Consider the following 7,599-nt stretch of genomic DNA (forward strand, 5'->3'; position numbering starts at 1 on the left):
GGCATCATTTCTATTTCAAATATCAGTGTGATATTTGCTTAACAGCCAAAGGCACTGCAGATGAATATATCTGAATCTTACTAAGATACTGTACAGAGGAGATGGAGGTCTGAAGTGACATCAGAGACAAAGGGAAGAAGCAGGCACTGCCCGTCATTCGAGGTGATATTTTTACTTTAAATGAGGAATAATTACTTATAGGCCTTGGACCTGTGTCATAATTTTAAGTTTAGTTTTCTCTGACAAAGATGAAAAAAGAGCAGAATTTCCAATAAGTGTTATGAAGCATAAAATATTACCAGGAGAGGAAGTAAAACAGCCGATAGCCTCAGGTCATCTGTGTCTAGCATTAAAGGTGTGCGAATAAATCAAAGACCACATTCCAGTTGCAGTTTTAACATTATTTAATGATATGAAGACTGGTTGTTTTCTTCTCTCCCAGATCTCCAAAAATCTAGCCTTTGTTCCATTAGTTATACATCCATTACCAAGACCTTTCTCACATCTCTTTCAACCAGACCTGGGCCGTCAATGCCAGCATATTCTATTGTAATAAGGCCCGGATTGGCCAGCCCTGTGCATTAAAGCGTTACTAACCAGTTATGGCCCGGCACCTTTTTGCATTAAGAAGGGTTATTTTGCCTACATTTCATCATATGTGACAGCTGTTGGTGGGAAGAATGGCTTCCTGCACTACAAATAATTTTTGGCCAAAGAACAAGTCACAAGTAATGTCATCACTGATTTTAATCAAAGGTTAGAGTGATGCTGATTTTATAAGTGACTCTTCCTTTTTCTGTAGCAAATAATTGTCAATTGTCAGTTTTAGAACTACTCTGTGATTTATTGGAAGGGTAACACCTCATTAGAATTAAGAAATTAATGCCCAGACATTAAAAAGCAAAAGGAAAAAAGGTGATAATCTGTGTGTGGGGAGTTGGGGTGGGAGTATTCTGAGATTCAAAAAAAAATCTTTACTTTTGTCCTTGTGTGTTTTTTTTTAGATAGAAAAAAGTCACTCTGCATTCCCTGGCCTCAAGCCACTAGGTAGCTATGTAAAACATAAACAGGGTCTGTGTTCTGCTGCATTTGAGAAAGATGTAAATGTGTAAATATGATGGAAGAGGTTTTATTTTCTTTCTCCCTCTCAGGAATGGTCTGACAGCCCCAGGCTGGAGAATGTGTCTCTCCCAAGTGCTCTGTCACCCTGGTAACCATGGAGACCATGACGATCGATTAGATGCCATCTGATCTCAACCTCATAAAAAAAAAAAAAAGGCAGCAGATGGCAACCAGGCCACTAGACCTGTCTCAAGAGAGACAGGAAGGGAGAGAGAAAGGGAAGGAAGGAGGGGAGAAAGGAGATACTGGGGTAGATTGGTGCCCGGAGAAGAAAGCACAGAAGCAGTTCTGGAAATGAGCATCCTGGAAAAGAGTGGAAATAGAAACAGAAAACAAGGCAGGCAGGAATCAGGGAAAGAAGAGACACAATGCAGAAATGAAGCTACATCCAATTGTGCGATATATCTCCAAAATGAGTGAAGGAGGGAAAGCACAAAGAAAGCAAACCAGCTCTGTCCTCACTTTTTCCTTGGGTCTGCAGGTCCCAGAATGCTCTGGAATCTGGGCCGTAGGGGTCTCTGAGGGGCATTCACAAGGCTGTCCTTATGGCTCTCGTATCAGTTGGAATTGGATGCATCTGTAGAAGAACTCTGAGACCTGGCTTTCAGGAGGAACTCCCAATCAGACGGGTTTTCCAACGGCCTTCAGATGACTGGATGTGTTGATACCTGGTAAACTTGCCACCCCATCTCCAGCAGCGTTCTAGTTACTCTTAAAGGGACAAATCATAATCAGGTCAGCAGATACCCAAGGTGAAAAGAACAGTTAAGCTAGTGCTGATAGCAGGAAACTTAGCCATCATCCTAGAGTAACGTAATGGTGGATATTTATAAAGCGCTTATGTGCCAGACACTGCTAAACACTGTGTACAGATTATTTTATGTATTTAATTTAATCCAGACAACGATGCTATAAGATAGGTGCCATTAGTATCCCCATTTTACAGTCAGAAACTGAGTTTAGAGAGCACATCAATAATGTATACATAAAATACACATACTATATTTGGTTAAAATACATGTGTTTATCTATCTACACACACACACACACACACACACACACACACACACATATTTCTACCAAATACAGTAATAATCTTTTGGTTAACTCTCCTGTTTTCTACAATGTTACAAACATCCTTCCACGTTTTGAGCATGCCCCTCCACTCACACCCTTACCAATGGCGGGCAGGCATTCTTATCCTTCATCTTTGCCAACCTGAGAGATGAAATGGTATCTAATTGTTTACATCATGTTTGATGAGTGGGTATGTTAAACAATCTATGTTACCAGACATTCTTATTTCTTTTTTTAAAAAAATTGCCCACATGTGTCATTGTCCTATTTGGTATTAACGTCAGGATAAGGCAAAAAGGTGAAATATAATCCATGTAGTCTCTACAAATTCACTGGCATTGTCAGAAAGTGCATTGACATTTATGACCAGAACAAATTTACATTCTTTGCATAAGTTGACGTCCTGCTCTATATATTTCAGAAGGAAGCTAACATTTACAGAACACCTATTACTGAGTACATTTACTCTTTAGAACAGCCCTATTCATTTAATCCTTATAGCTTCATTTAATTTCAGTAGTAGCATTTAATTTTCACAAAAGCTCTAAAAGGCACTTAATATTCTGCCTGTTTTCACAAATGTAGAAATCAAGGCTCACAGTCACACAACTATTTAAGCAGTAGGACTGGGATTTAAACCCAAGACACTCCAAGTCCAAAGTAAATTTTCTTTTCTCAGTTCTCTACATACAATTGCCTAGGGCAATGATCCTCTTTTTTTTTTTTTCTTCGCTTTATAAACCCTAAGAGGATTCCTGAATTCCATAACCCTATTAATTTTCTTGCATTCCCAACACACATATACCGTCCTACCACTCAAATCCAAAGGAGTGTCAGGATGGTTGTGCAGTTAGGAAAGATTGATAATATGGAAAAATTCATTTTAGTTCATATCATCCATCCTATAAATTTTTCTTTGTGTGTGTGTGCTGTGTGCTTTAAAATCTGAGTAATAGTTTAATCAATCTAGAGTTGAATTGAATAGAAGCATAGGAAGATCTAGAACTACTTCCCCTCAATAGATTATTGCTTTGGGGACCTGAAGCTTCTATAATTTAAAAGGCCTATTTTTTTTTCCTCAAAGATTTTTTTTTTTTTTTAATGTGGACCATTTTTTTAAAGTTTTTATTGAATTTTGTTACAACGTTGTTTCTGTTTTATGTTTTGGTTTTTTGGTCGAGAGGCCCATGGGATCTTAGCTCTCCAACCAAGGATTGAACCTGCGCCCCCTGCATTGGATGGAGAAGTCTTAACCGCTGGACCACCAAGGAAATCCCTAACAAGTCTTTTAAAAGAAAAAGATTTCTAATACAAACTTAAGCTCAAGACTGAGTATTTATTTAAAGTAATAAGAGAAATCACCATACATTTAAAAAATGTTTAAATGACACAATCATCACACAATTAAAAAAAATACACTATATTTTTGTACCTTAACTATGTGATTTTTTCCTTCATTTTGGGGGCTCCATACTCTATTTCTTTATATGCTAAAGACCTTATAATATTTTGTCTAGAGAGTGTAATGATAAATCATTCTTTCCTATAGCATTGTTGATCATATTTGTTTATTAATATCGTAGAAAAGTTTCTGTGTGCATCACAGCTTATTTTTGGCATCATCACACAGATATTTAGAATTATAATCAAATTTTGGAAACTTTATCCAAATTTTTGTCATCTATATGATTGCAGAGCATCCCCAGTTTTTGTTGCTGTTTAGAGCCTAATCTTAGAGGTTTTGAACTGATGGTGCTCACTGTTAACTCTTTTGTTGTCTATATCCTCATTGTAGTAGTATATCGTGAATTATATCATCCTTGTCCATATTCCTGTCAAGTCATAAAGAAATACAAATACTTTTTTTCAAATATGTTCATATAGCTCACTCTTCTTCATTAATCAGACCATTAAATAATTCAAAAAACTACTTATTATTTCTATTAGCAATTGATCTCTTCCTCAATGACTTACTACTTTTAGAAGAATCTTTCTTCATTACAAGTCTCTTTAGATGTCAGGGTAATTTCCATTGACTTCATTTACAGATATATGAAAAATAACTTTATGTGGTAGAAAACCCACAAAAGTAGACATTACATCTTCATATATATTCCTAATAGGAAAGAACTTTTATTTGAGTAGATGTCAATGAATTCTGAATCCTTTGTTTAAATTTGATTGGAAAGAATTTTCTGGAAAGAATTTCCAGACTACCCTCTGGCTCCATTTCAAACCTTTAGTTTTCTCAACTAAGGTCATAGAACACATTCATGTTGTGATACAACATTTAAATCTGTCACTTTATGTGAGGACAACCAGATGAGTTTCCACAGTGGGTTGTGGGAATGTTCCTAAAAGGCATTCCTACAACAGAATGGCTAGAAATAATTATACACAGAAGAGACTAGGAATCACATAAATATATCCCATTAAACACAAATAAACATATTTCCAACTGAACTTGCCTTATCTGGCCCCCCAAAATGCCTGCCACTACCCTGATGCCACGAGATAAGAGGGCAAGTTGGAGAAGAAAGAGATGGCATGTGTGTTTTGTCCTGAGCTATTGGGACTAAAATATCTGACTGTAACATATTTTGCAAAAACATATGACAAATGAATACATTGCTAGGGCTCCTCCTAGCAAATGAGGGGCACCACAGCTTAACCTTCATCAGTTTCATGATAGATTCACCCATGGACTTTGGAAGGAGATTGGAGGGCATTGATATTTGGAGAATGAGGTCAGGCCTGTGGAGAGTGCAGGTGCAACATGGTTCTGCTACTTGGTTCAAATGCTGTCTGTGATTCCCTAGCCTGAAGGATGTTGGGTTTCCCAACTCCCTGACGTGGGTCTAGTGTGAGAATCTAATAAGGAGTTGTCTTTGACTGAATGAAGCAAGAAAAAATTGCCTTTCTTATCTTTTGCCCATTTATTTTTGGCCCTTTTGGTTCTGTATGCTTCATTTTTCCTTTATCTCATTCAGCTATATAGCGTCCTCTAAAGATTTCTTCTATTCTATGAAGGCTTGCTCTTGGTAAGAATTCAGCTGTCTCATTTGTTCACTCACAAATGTTTATTCTGCAAGTCCCTGGTGACTCAGATGATAAAGCATCTGCCTGCAATGCAGGAGACCCAGGTTCAATCCTGGGTTGGGAAGATCCCCTGGAGAAGGGAATGGCAACCCACTCCAGTATTCTTGCCTGGAGAATTCCATGGACAGAGGAGCCTGGTGGGCTACAGTCCACGGGGTCACAAAGAGTTGGACACAACTGAGGGGCTAACACTGTGAATTAGGCACCACTTTAGTTATGAGGGACAAAGCAATGAACAAGACAAAGATATCCCTGGCCTCGCAAAGCTTATATTCTAGAGCTAGTAGGATAGAAAGTAATGTCCACTTTAGAACAGCGAGTTTTTAGTACCCTATTAGTGCTCTCATGGAAATTTCCATCTGATACCTTTTATCTCTTGTTGTTAAGAGACTGTCTTTATTCCTGAGTTAACATAATTTCAAATATCAGGGATTTCAGAGAAGTATTTCAGATAGGAAGGGAACACTTTTCAATTCCTTGAAGACTTCCACTTTTATTTATGTACAAAACGGGCCTTGACTTCCATAAATTTGATTGACCCTCCTCTAGCTGATGCCCCATCCACTAGAAACTGTATTCTTATTTTCTGAGCCTCTAGAATAGTCTCTGGTCTATCAACCAGGGCATTTTGAGGGCTGTTTTAAACTGTACAGTAGGAGGTATTCCTTCATCCTCTTCAACAACTTCTATGCTCAGGTTGAGTATGGTCATGGTATATATATGTTTCTAAGACTTTGGATCCTTCTATCTGGTCATATTCAAACTGTCCTGAGTGATGACAAGGCTTTAGGTTCAGCGTTAAATTATTTCATAACAATCATTTTCACTGCAGAGAAAGCCATCTTGTTATATTACAATGCATATTCTCTTCTTTGTATCTGTTAGTCAATATTACATTCTTTATGTAGCCAATTGTTTTGTCTTTTGTCATTCGTTCTATTTGGAAGTTTTTAGTTTGTGATAACTTGTCTTAGTCAAGATTAACTTATAAATCTTGAGAAAACTCAAGCCAGGTTATAAAACAAGTACAGCTCACACAATTGATGTCCAGAGGTATCTAAGGCTTTATGGTCTTCTGGCTGATGGGGTCTTATGGCTCTGGCTGGATTTCCCTGCAATTTTCGTATCTCTGTTCTCTTCCCATTTGGCACCATCATCCTCAGCCTGGTAGCAAGATGGCTGCCAGGTAGCAGCTTGCCTCACATCCAGGAAGAGCGGTGTTCTCAGAGACTTCCCATGGCAGTTTCTGAAGTACTGGGTGGGCCAAAAGTTCGTTTGGGTTTTCCTTACCATCTTTTGGAAAAACATGAATGAACTTTTTGGCCTGCCCAGTACCAAGATGTTTTCCCCAGAGGCTCTCAGAAAGCCTCTCCTTTTGCCTTGTTGGCTTAATCATGTGATCATTTCTGAACCAACCCCTGGCCAGGAATTGAGATTAGGCCAGGCCCCGGAGTAAGGGGAGGTGAGAAACCGGGTTTGGATTAACCTCCCCTGAGGCCCATGGGCTTCCTGGAGAAGGGGAAGTGCCAGGTAGAACCTGACTTCTGACAGGCAGGAGGAGATAGGAACAGATGCTGGGGAGGCAAAAGGCAATTTCACCCTTTTCCTTGGGTATCATTCTACTCACCTCAGTAATATTTGGATTTCTGAACTTATTTCTCCAGTTTCTAGGTAACAAGACCAGGCTTATACATGACAGGTGATGACTGTTTAAAAAGTTAAGATTATGTCCAGTATCTTTTGTTTAAAAAACAAGGATGTAGAAGACAAATTTACGGTAAACAAAGGGGAAAGCAGAGTTTGGGATTAACTTATACCACTGCTTTATATGGACTTCCCAGGTGGCACTAGCAGTAAAGAACCTGCCTGCCATTTCAGGAGACATAAGAGACGTGGGTTCGGTCCCTGGGTTGGGAAAATCCCCCGGAGAAGAGGACGGCAACCCACTCCAGTATTCTTGCCTGGATAATCCCATGGATAGAGGAGCCTGGCAGGCTACAATCCATGGGGTTGCAAAGAGCTGGACATGACTGAAGCAACTTAGCATGCATGCACACACTACTGTATGTAAAATAGATAATCAACAAGGACCCATTGTATAGCACAGGGAACTCTATTCAATACTTTGTAATAACCTATAAGGGAAAAGAATTTGAATATATATATATATATATAGGGCTGAATCATGTGCTATAAACCTGGAACAACAACATTGTAAACCAACTATACTTCAATAAAAATTAATTAATTAAAAAAGATGATTATAGTACATAACTACAATAAATGCCTTCTTTTAGCCAA

This window comes from Muntiacus reevesi, chromosome 1, assembly GCF_963930625.1.
Source record: "Muntiacus reevesi chromosome 1, mMunRee1.1, whole genome shotgun sequence".
In the NCBI taxonomy this organism is placed as follows: Eukaryota; Metazoa; Chordata; class Mammalia; order Artiodactyla; family Cervidae; genus Muntiacus; species Muntiacus reevesi.